The following is a 16,455-nucleotide window of genomic DNA, read 5'->3' as shown; positions in this document are numbered from 1 at the left end:
GTGCTTGAGGATACTTTTCTTGAACTTTTGTTTTTAAGCCATTAATATTTCCCGCCATAACTGAAGCACCAACGTATGTCTGTGCAATTAACTTATTGCCGACATTGTATTCTGCTATAACACCTTCCACATGCTGAAACAAAGCAGCAGCAGTTTTGTCCGAACTGACATTTGTGAATCCTATAAACCGTTCTTGAACATTGGCAGTACTGTCGACGTATCTTAAAACAGTGGACAATTGACTCTGATTAGAGCAGTAACTTGTTTCATCAACAATAATGGCCACAAAAGGTTTTATGTTCTTTATCATAACCCCACTTATAGCAAATATTAAGTCATTCTGAATTGCGAGAGAAGTACCACGAAATACTGTTGAACTCTCAAGACGATTGGCCAGTAAATGGTCAAATTCACTTAAGGAACTTAAATATTCAATATAATTTCCTATATTGTCTGATTCCACACTCTCGTTATGACCCCGAAAAGCCAATTCTTGTTTTCCTAGAAAGCAGACTGCGTTAATAAGATGCAGTAAAATCTCCCGATTTTTTTTTCACAAGAGCATTGTGTTGGTTGATGTGTAGAGCTTTTCGCTTATCTAGCTGTAAATCAATTCTTGTCTTCCCAAAGTTTGCAAAGTTCATGCTACTACAAATATGAGCTTTTGATTTGTCGTATTCTTTTTTTTTTTTAGTATGTTGTTTTACGACGCTTTATCAACATCTCTGGTTATTTAGCGTCTGAATGAGATGAAGGTGATAAAGCCGGTGAAATGAGTCCGGGGTCCAGCACCGAAAGTTACCCAGCATTTGCTCAAATTGGGTTGAGGGAAAACCCCGGAAAAAACCTCAACCAGGTAACTTGTCCCGACCGGGAATCGAACCCGGGCCACCTGGTTTCGCGGCCAGACGTGGACTGTCGTATTCTAGGATTGCCGTTAGAAGGGAGTTCATATTAGAAAACCCCTCTTTTGACCACACATTAGTTTCACGGCTAAATAACAAACATGGCCAGCAAAATAGTTTAGACAGTTTAGAAGTACCACACGACCAATTCCACTTACCATATGATGTTGAAGTGAAATGGCGTGTGTACTCTCGCTGTTTTTCTTTTACGTCCATGGACAAATTTAACTCAGGAGTTGGTCTTTCCATTTTCACAATTTCAACTTTCTCGTTGTTATGTACGACGGTTAAAAGGCACTTTTAATAAACCTTCTATTACACAGTCATTTTCAACACAAACCTCTCCAGAAACTTGTTCTGCCATATTTTTCACAATATCACTTAATTGGGAAATTAAAAACTTAATAATTCACAATTAATATAACTCTTAGACACTCGAACAAATCACAGATTTAAAATAATGCACTGCAAAAACACAATCACATTCAATTGCTAGCGTACTAAGCGTATTGCTGCTTCGCGCCTGCGAAGAAACCGATCACGAGAGCGGCAACTCACCACTTCTACAGTGCACGATGGAAACAGAAGGGAGAGGGGGGGATGGGCAGTTGTGCGAAGGACAGCGTGAGCGAAACGGTCACAGGCTACCTCACGTAGCAAGCGGTTTCTCCAGCAATGCCGCCTTGACAACTTGTTTCTTTTCGAGAGCAGAGAGCGCATATAAATCTAACAATTACTTTAATTTTAATTACTATGGTAAAACTAATAATGCAAAATTATTACATTATGTTATATTATAAACTTTTTCTTTTGTAATTTCCTTGGGCTATCTCCGGTAGCCCCGGTAGTCCGCAAAATATGCCCCTGCCTAAAGTACGTACTTGGGCCATGTGATTTGTTTTCTGTTTTCAAAGTTGAAGAAACACCGTTTTGGGATCCACTTTCAATCTTCAGAACAATTGATGAAGGCGATTCTGTAGGACCTATCAAAAAATGGTTTCCAGCACGTCTTTGAACACTTGCAGAAATGTTGGAACAAGTGCATTGCAAACAATGGGGACTACTTTAAGAAATACTATCAACATTTGAAGGATAAATAAAGATATGATGTCACAAAAATATCATGATCATTCATTATTGAACATCACTCGTATTTTATAGATTCTAAATTGGTGTCGCCCTCAGTAGTGCATTGGTATAGCGCTGGCCTTCTAAGCTCGAGGTTGCGGATTCAATCCCGTCCGAGGTCGATGGCATTTAAGTGTGTTTAAATGTAACAGGCTCATGTCAGTAGATTTACTGGCGTGTAAAAAAACTCCTGCAGGACAAACAGTCTGGCACACTGGCGATGCTGATATAACCTCTGCAGTCGCGAGCGTCATTAAATAAACCATGATTTTTTTTTTTTTTTTCCTAAATTGATGCTGTAAGGCTTGTTGACTATCAGGTGAGTATTTCCTTCCACACCCCATTTGGATTTCAATATTTTTACAAGCGTTTAAAGGTTGAATGCCGATAAAATTTACACTCTCCCCAATAAAGTTCTGAGATTATACTGCCATGTTACTTACCTTATAAAGGCTTAATATTGTTTATGGTGTAAATATTCTATAAATAAGTTATTACGTCAAAAGATATTGGCAAAATTTGAAAATTTATACTGGAGGTGAAACACATATTATTTACAATATGAACTCTTATTGAGAATTATACTGTATTGTTCTTCATTCTTCATGCTTTCCTTCTCCCTTTTATATCAAGGAAGACTAGCATCGCAGCGTGAGGCTTACTGTGCCTTATCACTCCTTTTTATATGGGAATGATAGGATGAGTCTGAGTGACTGCTTTCCTGTAGATATCATGATATACTTCTGTGATGCCATTTGCCTATTCAGTATGTGGACTCGAAGCCCATTGAAGTTCCAAGTTACTCATTATTCATTAGTTAATGCTTTTTAACTCTATTTCATGATTATGCCTAAGAAAGCATAGATAACAAGTTAATGTTTGTTTGGAGCCTCATGAAATTCATCTATACCAATCCTAGACAACTCAACCTACTTGTGACATGTGCATCGAGTGTGAGCTAGTGACGTTTTCTTAGTGCAGGTGTAGAAGCTTGCGGAACAGTATGGGGAATTTAGTATAAAGGCTTTGCGAATGTTCAGTCGTTGTAAGTTTTGAAAGTAAACAGGTCTTTGTGATGGCTTTTAACCAGTGCGTGTCTAGTTTCTTGTCAGTATGGGAGAATCTTTTCCTTTCTGTGTCGTGTGGTGAAGATGCAAAATTTTCAGTTTGACAAGGAAATGCAGTGTGTTAAAAAGTTTAATATACAGCAGTACTATTCTTCGTTCCATGTAAGTGAATATGACAAATATTAGAGAGATGAGAAAACAGTTAAAGGAGACTGCTGATCATTAAATTTGCGAATCTTCTGTTTCCTTGAGCTTCAGAATTGCTCTATATACAGGGTGTAATTAAAGGATATGTCAAAATTGTAGTGAAACATTTCTCACATGTAGAGGATGAGAAGCTTTTATCATCCAGTCTGCTGTCAAAAATACCTGAAAGTTAGAATTTATAAAACAGTTATATTACCGGTTGTTCTGTATGGTTGTGAAACTTGGACTCTCACTTTGAGAGAGGAACATAGGTTAAGGGTGTTTGAGAATAAGGTGCTGAGAAAAATATTTGGGGCTAAGAGGCATGGAGTTACAGGAGAATTGAGAAAGTCACACAACACAGAACTGCATGCATTGTTTTCTTCACCTGACATAATTAGGAACATTAAATCCAGGCGTTTGAGATGGGCAGGGCATGTAGCACATATGGGCGAATCCAGAAATGCATATAGAGTGTTAGTTGGGAGGCCAGAGGGGAAAAAAACCTTTCGGGAGGTCGAGACATAGATGGGAAGATAATATTAAAATGGATTTGAGGGAGATGGGATATGATGGTAGAGGCTGGATTAATCTTGCTCAGGATAGGGACCAATGGAGGGCTTCTGTGAGAGTGGCAATGAAGCTCCGGGTTCCTTAAAAGCCAGTAAGTAAGTAAGAGGATGAAAATTTGTTATATGAACATGCATCCGGAAACATTTTATTTCCTTGTTAGAGCTCTTTTCCTACAGTTCTGCCTAGTAAGTTATTTAGTTTTTGTGGAATGCCATCACAGTATCGTGTACATTACAACACATACCAGAATACTGAACATCCGAATTGTAGAAAATACAACGAAATAGAATATACGGTAAATCATCCCCACTCCGCTTCCACCACCATTCATAATTACATTCTAAACAGAGGTAAACAAGGGCATCTACATGTAATCAGATTGTTGTAATTGGGGTTGTTGTTACAGAATAGCTATGAAATTTCACAGTAACTAGCATGCGCATCGTACAATGTAAACAGAGTTATTGAAAAGAGTTACAGTAGCATGCAAATTAATCCGAACAACGTAATTACTTATGCAAAAACACTCAGACGGGATAAAAAAAAGGATCTAAGACATACCTCAGTAATCTATGTGGCCTCCCTTGTTCCTAATAACAGCTCTGAGACGATTTAGCATGGATTCCACTAATTTCCCACAAATATTCTTCATTTCTTCATCGCGAAACCATACACCAATGAGGGCAGAAATCATCTTCTCCTTTGTAGAACAATCCATTTTTTGCATTCTTCTTTTGCAAATTGACCACAAGTTCTCAATGGGGTTGATGTCGGGTGAGTTGCCTGGCCAGGGGAGTACCTGAATATTCTTCTTGTAGAAGAGTTCTGTAGTTTTTCGAGACGTATGGCATGGTGCCAGGTCTTGTTGGAACACACCTCTGCCATCCGGAAATGATTTTTGCAGCTGGGGTACGATTCTGGTTTCCAATAAGTGAATATATTTGTCAGAATTCATCATTCCCTTGATAGATATTAATGCTCCAGGCCCTTCATGTGTGAAACAACCCCAAAACATTACTTTAGGGGGGTATTTGGGTGCTTGTTGGAGATGAGCTGCTGTTACTTTTTCGGATCCTTTCCATACATAAGAAACACAGTGGCCGTGGACCTCGAAATGAGACTCATCGGAAAAAAGTACATTCTTCCAGTCATTCACTGTCCAGTGTTGATGTAATTTTGCCCACATTAAGCGTTTTTTGCACATAACAGGGGTTAGCAGTTGCTTCTTAAGAGGCTTACGAGCCCTTCGTCCAGCTTCCAAAAGCCTACGTCGCACTGTTGTGACATGAATATTCGCCCCAGCGGTAGCCATTAACTCGCGGGTTAAGTCGACAGCAGTTAGTCTAGGATTTAATTTACTTTTCCTGACAATTAAACGACCATCTGCAGGTGAAGTCTTCCTTTTCCGGCTACAGTTTCCTTTTTTCTGGGGTGTGATGGATCCAGTCTCCCTGTATCGTTACTTACTTACTTACAAATGGCTTTTAAGGAACCCGAAGGTTCATTGCCGCCCTCACATAAGCCCGTCATGGGTCCCTATCCTGAGCAAGATTAATCCAGTCTCTATCATCACTCCCCACCTCCCTCAAATCCATTTTAATATTATCCTCCCATCTACGTCTCGGCCTCCCTAAAGGTCTTTTTCCCTCCAGTCTCCCAACTAACACTCTATATGCATTTCTGGATTCGTTTTATGATCGAATTAACAGTAGCCAAACCGATGTGACATTCTGCAGCAATTTGCCTCTGTGTCATAGAAGAATGCTCTGCTAATGTTATAATTTTAGACCGTTTTCGTGGAGTTGTATCCATTTGTGAAGACAACAGAATGTACACAGGATTGCAGTATTAAGTCTTCAACACAACTGAAAAGCTTATAAGTACAAAACGACAGGCAAAAGTCACATATTATAAAAAAAATAATGACAGACCTTCAACAATGGAATTACACGTACTACAGATGTCAATTAAAGCGGTATGAGCAGCTGTGATGCCAACAATGACAGAAAATGTAAAAATATGTCGTGTTCGGATTAATTTGCACGCTACTGTATAACAAGGAAATAAAGTGTTTCTGAACCCATGTTCATATAACCTATTTTCATCCTCTATATGTGAGAAATGTTTACCTAAAATTTTGACATACTATACCTTTTTGTTACACCCAGTATAGAAATAAGGTAAGGCCATTTACTGATGGGGACTTTACTAAAGCTGTTATTGTGATGGCTCCAGAGGAAAATTGTCCAAATCTTCTAGTAGATTTTAAAAGTATAAGCTTGTCTTCAAAGACAATGATATTAAAAACTCCAGAAATCATTATAATAAAGTTCACCTGGTGTATTAATGTTTAATGGTCACACTTTCTTGAAACAGAAAAGAAATGTTTATTTTAATTCCGAGAGGTTAATTTTTTTTTTTTTTGCAAAGAAAATATTGTTTCAGTATTGCTGTGAACAATATTATGTACTACAGTATATACATGCTTATATTTACTCTAATAAAAGTGTCTCAGTTTATTTCTAAAAAGAGTATTATTATAATTTAATCATACTTATTAGTTATTAAACTTCAAACAGTTTCTTTACAATTAATTATATTTGTGTTCTGTCTGGATTAACTTGAATGCATACGTTTTACAGTTCGAGTTATAATTTTAACCTCCTGGACAACATTTAGGCTCAACTCACACAGACCACAGCACAACCACACTACAACCACGAAATGATGGTCCACTTGTGAGTGGTCAGGAATTAGTATGGAAACAGATTATGAAACTCACATGGACCACATACTGAAGTCACTGTCGACGTCTGTGGTTGGTATCACCCACAGAATTGTCGCTGTCAGTGATCGAGTGCAACTCACACAGTGCGACATGCCGACCACTCACTGCCGACGCCATATCCTTGGAAACGACAGACGCTTTACACTGTATCCATAGAAATGACAGATGTTTTCTTGGCAAATAGTAAGCTTGTGGTTTAGTTGTCTGTAGTTGATATGGACTTCAAGCGACCACAAAAAAGAAGTCCACACATAGTCAGTTCTGCTGACAGCACAACCACACAAAAACTACAAAATAATCGCAAAGTTGTGATCCGTGTGAGTTGAGCCTTATGCAAGTCATATTCTCTGTCATTACATTCGTGCGTTTTTAGATCCGTGCATGGCCTTGTCCTTACCCCTGAGTCATTCCACATCAAATCACACAAAATTATACAAATTTTGACCTTCATATTTCTGATTGTGTTTATATTTTTTATCAACTCTATGGGTCTAATAAACCAGCAAGTGTATTTTTATTTCCTCCTAAGTCCACAAGTTTTAAAAATATTGTACGTTAAAATTCGTTAAAAATGTTGCACAATGCAGCATTTAAAGCATCATATTTCTGAGGATATTGATGTTAAAAATAAAAAAAAAAAAAATGCATTTAAAAGCTTAAAGTAATGTCTTTTGTTAAATATTTACTAACTAATTTTAATGTAATATTTTTTTATGACTCAATTTTTAAAAGTTAGATATGAACGTGAAATAGCCGTATTAAAAATCTGAAAAAAATTCCTACTAGGGGCACTGAAATATTCTTAATAATTCCAGAAAAAATCACAATGGGATCTCCAATAGTTTAATGGAAATTTAATTACTTACGAAACAATGTGTAGCGGGCGGTGCAGCAGCAGTAGACGGGAAGTGTTGAAGCGTGCTGGGAGGTTTATCGGCGTTGGATGATCAAGTGAACCTTGCAACATTATATCCAGTACTGATCAAATCACTCGAGGAAACCCTGCTAATTTACTTATTATGATATCTTCAAATATTTGTACATTATGCTTTTTAAACGTTTGTTTTCTTTCCCACTACACTTAAAATTTTCATTTGCCTACTTCCTTCTGAAAGAAAATTGTTTTACTAAATCTTCAGTTTTTGACAATGGAATGAAAGCAAGTAATTTTAATGTACCAGTTATTGGTTTTAGATTGTGATATCTGGCCTGCAAATTTTCAGTGTGGTTTTTGTGCTTATTCAATGGACAAAATATAAATGACACATTAGAAATGTTTTTTATCACCAGTCAAACATTTTTTTTTTTTTTTGGTGTTGTTATAGGATCTTGTATAAGCTGGCTCTCATGGTAAGTCTTTTAACAGTTCCTCCAATGCCATCACATGGACTTTTACCATGCGACTTTGCAATGCAAAGAAGTGTCATTCAGCACTAATTCCATAATCGTCTTCATGTAAGCAATTATATTTAAAATTCTTTTTGTTTTTGTATTGTGAACTTGATCCAAGAGAAAAGTAGATGATTTTTTTCATATCGTTGAATTCTTGCTTTGAGAAATTGATTGCTTCGGATTGAAAAATGTGAAAGGAATTGGTGTCATATTTTATCCTTTCTGAGATGACAACAATATTTTTGTGACGAATTTCTGTATCTTCTTTGAAATATACTACGAAAGGATGTATTGTGGCTTGGCATTTGTTCCAATGCACACCTTGTACTGAATCTTGTATTACAAATGAATAATTTTCAGAAATGTCTGCAATAACTATGTAATTTTCAGGTTGTACATTTCCTTTGCATTCTGTCAAAAATAAAATATAGCTGACTTTTGAAGGGATGATGATGCATCTTCTACATGAAAAACTTTACTTGCTAGGGAGCTTTTTACTTTTTGAAACTTTTCACAGAGGTATCGTTTTTGTTGTAGTTTTCTTTTCTTGATAGGGGATTCTATTGACATCAAACTCTTGTTTAATTCCTCAATATTACTGATTTCTAGCGCTGTATCCATAGAACTGCTAGGAGAAGAACTGGGATAACCACTTTCTCTGTCTGCACTTTCATTGATTCATGTTTATTAATATCACAAGAACTACTGGCTTCACATATAATTTCACCTGACCTATCCGGTAGTTGATAGATTTTTTACGGAATGAATCACATATTCGCACATTCAAAGACTCCTTTAAATTGAGTTTTATCAATAAATCGCGACTTACGCGTCTTAGTATACTTTTCTTTTTAAAAGTGTGATTAGGAAGGTCAAATGAATTTAAACACTTGTTATATATTACGCAATCTTTACCGTCACTCATGTTGTATAGAAGTCACGTCACTCCATGAAATTCAAACCCTGACTGATTATTTTTGTCTTCTATATTTTGTTCCAGTGCCATCTGTTTGCTGCCATAAAGTTTACTGTGTTACTCAGCCTTGCTATCGTTACACACTTGGCCATATTACAGTATAAACATACAGCATTATGAAGGGCTCTCCCTCTTAGCTGAGCTGACAATAAAATAACTTGAGATAAGATATTTACTGTTCCTTAAGGTATTAATCATTTGATGAATGAATGCATTTGTTTTGTAGTGTGGCGACATCAGTTATTATATGCAACAGGGGATTTCGTAAAACTTTCCGCAGGCAGCCATCTAGCCTACAACCGCAAGCAGTTCATTAGCTGGGAATTGCGAGCGCGTGCAAGTCTCCAGAAAATAAATTGTTACAAATGTATGTGTGCAGATCCCACATTTCTAAATGCAGTAGTTTACAGATAATACATCAGGGAACAAGTCTATATATATGTTCAGATTTTTAACTTTGCTATTTAATATAGTAATTTTGCTTTGAAAAAGAAATGATTAAAAAAATTAATCCAAATTTTAAATTTATTTGTGATAGGCCTAAAGTAATAAGTGTTGTATTTAGTCTTTCAAATGTGCCAAACCACAAATCTCAATTATAAGTAGACACAGAGTTCCAAGTGAGTTTATGTATCGGTGTGCCCATAATTTGCGTAATTTCAAATTGTCATAACTACACAAATAATTAATAATTGTGAAAATAAAACAATACAGGTCTCCTTATTTGATGTCTGGAATTCATGAAAAAAAATTCGACCATTTATGAGAATGTCGCGTTTTATTGCTGTGTGATTTGATGTGGAATGACTCCCCTCCCTCAATTGCCATCCCTACGGTGCTTCTTCATAACATGTCAACTCTCCCTCAACCACTACCCCTACAGTGCCCTTAACTCGTTCATGCAGTGGACAGTGAGAAGGAGTGCAAAGTACTGTAACAAGAGAGAGCATATTGCTGTCTTTCCCTGGTCTATACAGAAATACAAACCTGATACATATGGTGAGAACCAATAGCAAATCACTGCATTGTAGTAATATCACTGTCCCATACGAGAGAGAGACTGAGATAGACTGAGACAGAGAAAAATCAGTTCCTCATTGCATTACTGCTCAAACATTGCACTACAATTCGCGTCTTTAAAATAATTGTACAGAGGGAACTGTTTGAGCTAAAATTATTAACTTTTTTGGTCGTATGTAGATATTCATCCTCTTTATACCTTACAAGCTAATGGATTTCAGAATAAAATATATCTGAGCGCCAATTGTCACTGTTGATAGTGAGACTCTGATTTGCAGGAGCCGTGAAGCCATTGAAAATCATGCAGGAGGTTTGCCGTGAAATATAGTTGGTTGATTTAGTCATTTTGCAGAAAAAACAGAGACCAAACGAGACTCTCATTCTCTTATTATAATATGTGATGAGAAGAAAAGAGTAAATCTGCAGCACATGACATTTGTCAGTAACCGGTACTGGTCAAAATGTCCATGTGCAGAAAACCTTGTAAATGACAAGAGGTTAGATAGTCTATAATGGAAATTAAATGGAAATGCCTGTGTTGACAGCACTAAAATACATTTTGTAGTGTATGTGAAGTGTAAATAATTACCAATGAGGACTGCAGCCTTCGATTTTCACAACAATGTGCCTATATTTATATAAGCTTAAAGCATATAAATTATGAGAATTGTCTATATTAGATATTTTTTACTCCTATTATATATATTTTAAATGTGAACATTCTGGAATACACCTGACAAATTTCCAGACAATACTCTGCTAAGCAAGGAACACCATAGGCCTTTGTCATTAATATTTAATTTTGAAAATATACATAATTCATAATTGGAATTCATTATAATAAAATGAATCAGGCCCTAAGATTAATTACTGGAACAGTAAAAAGCAATTCCAACTGTTTATCCAGATTCTTACAAATACTCGTAACATAAGTGAGGAATTGAGAGAACAAGCACTATAGTAGAACTAACGTAATTTAGACTTCTGACAATCCGTTAGCCATATGACTTAATGGCCACTAACCACATGGGTTACAGATTGCTGTCATGGCAGTCTGGGTTAACCTTTGGAAGTAACCAATTACCATTTGACGCTCCCTGCTTTCTTCACTCTAACTTGCGGGCAATACTGTCACATTATCAAACATAATATCGCACTCAACTGACTGGCTCTCAACAGTAGCAGCAAGTTGGCAACGTTGCCATGACAGCAGACCTGCGAACCATGTGACTAGTGAACTGTCACAAGTTGAAAGTAATACTAATTCTGCTGTAATACATATGAAAAATTAATTAGACTGCCATATACAGGAAATAGTTGGTATAGTATCCAAACTGTGGACAGATTAAAAACACAGAAAAGTTTTATAAATCTGGTACAGGAAATTAAAAACAGACTTTAATATTCCTTAGAGGAAAGAAAATTGATTAATGAAAGATAACATTTCCTCCAAAAAGAAGTTTATATAATATCTTTGCAAAACCTCTTACATTGATTACATAAATTCCTAAACACTGTCATATTATCATATTCACAGGCAGCCATACAAGCTGTAATTTCATAACAGTTTAGTCTAAAAAAAAAAAGTGCTAAAATTCAGGATTGTAAGAAGTTTGTTTATTATCTAACTAAACTACAGAAAGAAATAGTTTACAGTGGAATCCTTCCCAGTGAAATATAAAGGCAAATGAAACACTAGACTTCTTGACTAAAAAGAGCACAAATTATACAACCATCTAGTAATGGACTTCCATTTTATTCTGTACAACAACTAATCAAAAATAAATTCAGATCCGCCCAAAAACAAAAAAAAATTTGATGGAGCAAAAGATGAAACTTGGAAAATTTTATTGACTAACCCTGAGATAATCCCCCAGAGGCACATATATCTGCTGTTGCGATATTCGGGTCATTGTTTGGCAAGCTTCCTGTACAGCAGCGGTTCCCAAACTTTTTCAGTCACGGAGCCCTTTTTGAAGCAAAAGTTTCTCGTGGAGCCCCAAGAAATGTTTAGTTTTTAGTTATATCTGTCTATGTTCTATTAAGCACATTACACACGATACATATATGAAAGTATGAATAATAAAATAATAAGATATACTAATAAAGGAAACAGTACTGTACTGGAGATAATGTTATTTAAATCTACAAAATGGTATAACTAGTTAAGATATTTGAAAAATGTTACAATGTTGCTTGTACACTCGAAGTTAATGTGAAGAATGTGCTTGTTTCTTGCGGCAGAGTTTGTCACTGTCCGTTGTCACAGAAGTGAGTTTGAAGACGTATATTGTCTTCTGCGTCCAAACTAGCTCGATATACATTTTTTTGTAGCCGTGTACCTCGACAAGGCCGATTCATATAGATATGTAGTACCTAAAGGCAGTAAGGTAAATTTAACTTTTGAACTTAATAACCTTCCCTAACTGAGTCCAAAATTCCGGAAGTAATTTGCTTTTAAATTATGCCTGGCAGTGAATGTCTAAAACCATGTTTATAAGGAACTCATATTCTGCCGCAGTGAGAGCTGCTGGTTTTGACTTCACTGGAAATGGATCTACAAACCACTCATATTTCTTTCGAATCAATTCCTGAGTTTCTCTTGGCAAGTATGAATTCATATTTTGAAGCAAATTGTCAAGGTGTGCTTTTATTATTGCTATGAATGAGTCATTCATTGTTGTGTTATTTAATTATATAAAGTTTGAAATCAATTATTTTCGACGCTTTCTATGTAGAACGCCATCTTTTTCTTCAGCGTGGCAATTTTGTTATTAGCATCGAATATAGTATTCCGTTTACCTTGTATGGACGTGTTGAATTAGTTAATTTTGAAAAAATGTCTGCCAAGTAACATAATGTGCACAACCATTCCTGATCATTCAAATAATCTGCTAGCAAACTGTTTTGGTCATTCAAAAGTGAAGAAACTTCCATTCGAAGTTCAAGTAAATGAGACAACACTTTATCACGCGACACCCATCGCACTACTATGTGTAATATCAATGACTTGTGTGGGTCTATACTTTCCATATCTTCGCACAGAATATTGAGTAGACTACACTGCAAAGGTCGTACCTTAACAAGATTGATAATTTTGACGACGTTGTGTAGTACTTGCTTTAATAGTGCTGGCATTTTTTTCGTTGCGAGAATGTGTTGGTGTAGTACAAAATGACTAGTTGTGCAGATCTTTTAAACTTTCTTGATCCTTGTAACAGCGCCAGCAACAGGACCTACCATGGCCTTTGCGCCATCTGTGCACATGTCAATGCAATTGTCGTAAGGTATCGAGTTTTCAACGAAATTTCAGTACCGCTTGTAGAGGATGGCAATGGCTTGCAGAACAAAATATCTTCCTGAAAGGACCTGAAAATTCGTACTGCTCAAACGTCATTAACACAGCTAATCCGGCAACGTCCGTGAATTCGTCAAGTTGTAGCAAAAATTTCATTTGACTGATATGGAAAATTATGATATTTTTAACATCGTTTGATGCATTCTGTATTCGATTATGCACAGTGTTATTTGATAAAGGCACACTGGAGATCAAGTTTGCAGTTTTTTCGTCCACCATGCACTTCACTATCTTCACTAATAGTGGTTTCATAAGAGTTTCAGCAAGAGTGAGGTTTACCAGCAAGAGCCAAGTCATGACTAATCAAGTACGACGCTTCCAGTGCTTTCTCGTTATTTGTCTTTTACATGAGATAGAAGATTGTCTGAACTGCATGGAGTTCGTCAGCTTTTCTTTTGAAGTACCTAATCTGTAGTTTCATTTGTGAAGTCAGAATGAGTTTCGAAATGCCGTCTATAAGCTTGGCAAGGAACACAGAACTATTGGGCAAAACTTCGTTACATATCTCACACTGTGGACGTCCATCAGCTAACTCAGTGAATCCCATGTCCAAATATGAATCACAATATTTTCGTTCTTGAATTCCTTTCAATAGGCCTATCTCTTCACTAGATATAGTAGACCAGTGGTCATCAACTCGATGCACTGTGACGTCATCTCAGGCAGCTCTGAAGCCTGCTGCGCTCGTGTTTTGCTACCGCGGCCACAGCGGAGGCTTGCGATGGTGGCTGCTTTTTCGTGATAATAAATGTTTCTCATAGTGATCAAATTAAACTTAAAGTAATGTAAATGCCTAATACTGGTATTTACATGTATGAAAGCAATTGGTTGATAAGTTAGGAATGAAATGAAAGCTGAATAAAACTAAATACTATACTGCATTTTAAATTTCTACTTTTTCTTTTTATTTTATTAATGCATGACCATTAGTAAAAATATTTCCTGATCTTCTATAATGCTAATTTTACGAGATTTTTTAGCCTCTTTATTGCGTACTGATTGCTCAATATTATGCACTATGACCTGGGTAGTGCATGAACTGAGAAAATTTTGTAGATTGTAATCAGATGAATTAGCGAGTTCTGTGGTGGAATTTACATATTTTCATTAAACAATGTTCGTATCTGTATGTGGATCCGAACATGCACAGTCTGTTGAAAGCTGCTGATGAAGCCTGAGAAATCTGACTAATGGAAAATGTGAATTAAAATCACATAGACTTTTTCCTGCTTTCATACAGTACGTATATCACCTTCAGTTCATTATCACACTATCAGTCTGTCATTTCTAGCTGAAGCTAAGCAGGAGCACAATCTACATCCACAGTAGATGGGTCTATGACAGAGATAGGGAAAAATAACATAACAGTACTTTCGGAACAGTTCCGAGAAAATAACAGTTCCTATAAAAGAACTGTAGCTCGGAATCCTCTGTTCCAAAATAACAGTAGGAGTTTGGCAGAATCTTTCTCATAGGAACTGGAATACTGTGTAACGTACGGTCCAACTATCTTGTCTGGAACACTCCAGATACTCTCTCAGAGACCATAACAGTTCCAGCCTAAATGTCCTCCTTGGGTGTACAGTAACTTACTGTAGTTCCTTCAGAATTGAGTATGTTGGAAGGAGAGCGAAATTTTTTACTACAATGAATTTGCAGGGCGCGTTTCAATATTAAATAATCAATCTGATTGTCCAATCAGCTTCAGTTACATTGTTTGCTATTAATATAGCAATAAGAATGAAAAAAAATCAAATTGTGAGATTGTGCCTATTATTATTATTATTATTATTATTATCATCATCATCATCATCATCATCATCATCATTATTATTATTATTATTATTATTATTATTATTATTATTATTATTATTATTATTTCAAAAGTCACTGTTTTACTATATAAAATGAAAAAAAAAAATACACAAATTTATATACTGCATTGTATTGTGTTATAAAATTTGTGTATTGTAACATATCTGCCTTCTGAAGGATACACTGAAAGGAATGGTGAACGGGAGAAGAATTTGGGGCAGAAGAAGATATTAGATGATAGACGACATTAAGATATTATATGGATCATATGCGGAGACTAAGAGGAAGACAGAAAATAGAAAGACTGGAGAATGCTGAATTTGCAGTGAAATACCTGCCCTTGGGCAGAATACTATGAATGAAGGACTATGGTACCAACAGTGCAAATGTAGCCCAACTAATCTCAATGTTTATTACAAATAAATTAAGAAGCTTCAACAGAGACTAATATCATGTAGTAGTAATATCCCTTATTTAACAGGAGGAATGATCAAATTATTCGATGTTTTATGGTTTGTATAAATTACTGTTACACCTGACTGTAACAGCTGCCATGGTTCGAATTGCATTATGGTCTAAGACTTTTGAAAACGGAAGTAGTTCTGAAACAATATAAAATTTTGGTAATTATTACATTATGTCAGACGCTTGCTGTTATTTCTAAACTGTTCTTGCAAATAGTACTTTCTTGGAAACGAAACTCTTGGAAAAGTTCCAGAAAAATAACGATTTTTCCCAACGCTAGGCTATGAAAATCTTGAAATCTGACATCATACGTTCAACTCTTGAAACTGTGAATGAAATTCCTGACGACTGTTGAGACATAGCCTACTACTTCTATTCAACATTGCAGCTATCTTCTGCCAAGAGCTGCTACTGAACGGGAGATAGGGTTGTATAATGCCGAGCACAAGGTAATGCATGCTTGCCCCGCACAAAAGCAGTGCTGAGCGCCCGAGCCCGTTTTCAGTCGAGTTGATGATCACTGTCGTAGACTCTGAAATAGGATCATGTTCAACATATTCAGAACTCAATCTCAAGGAATTCGCATTATCTTCTACAGCTGTAATTATCCCCGTTTAACTGAGTACTGGTTGATAGCTGATGACTCTCTGATATTATGGAGCCTGTCTTAAGCCACAGTTCCATTTCAACGAAAGTTTAGCTAACACTTCTGCAATCAAATTAACATTATATATATTTTAGCAGTCAATAGATGGTAGATTCCACGTATCATGATTAACAAA

The 16,455-nt window shown here is 36.2% G+C and overlaps 1 protein-coding gene and 1 long non-coding RNA gene across 12 annotated transcripts in view; one reads left to right on the top strand and one right to left on the bottom strand.

The window, feature by feature from the left end:
* The window catches only part of Pi3K68D (phosphatidylinositol-4-phosphate 3-kinase catalytic subunit Pi3K68D), a 987,208-nt gene that overhangs the window by 833,605 nt on the left and 137,148 nt on the right, over positions 1-16,455 (top strand). The gene's annotated exons all lie outside the window — the stretch shown is intronic.
* LOC138703329 (uncharacterized) overlaps positions 1-16,455 on the bottom strand; it is a 48,115-nt gene that overhangs the window by 30,733 nt on the left and 927 nt on the right. The window lies entirely within an intron of this gene.

This window comes from Periplaneta americana, chromosome 7, assembly GCF_040183065.1.
Source record: "Periplaneta americana isolate PAMFEO1 chromosome 7, P.americana_PAMFEO1_priV1, whole genome shotgun sequence".
Lineage (NCBI taxonomy): Eukaryota > Metazoa > Arthropoda > Insecta > Blattodea > Blattidae > Periplaneta > Periplaneta americana.
Note: the sequence above shows the minus strand (reverse complement) of the source record. Positions and strands in the feature narration are given on the sequence as shown.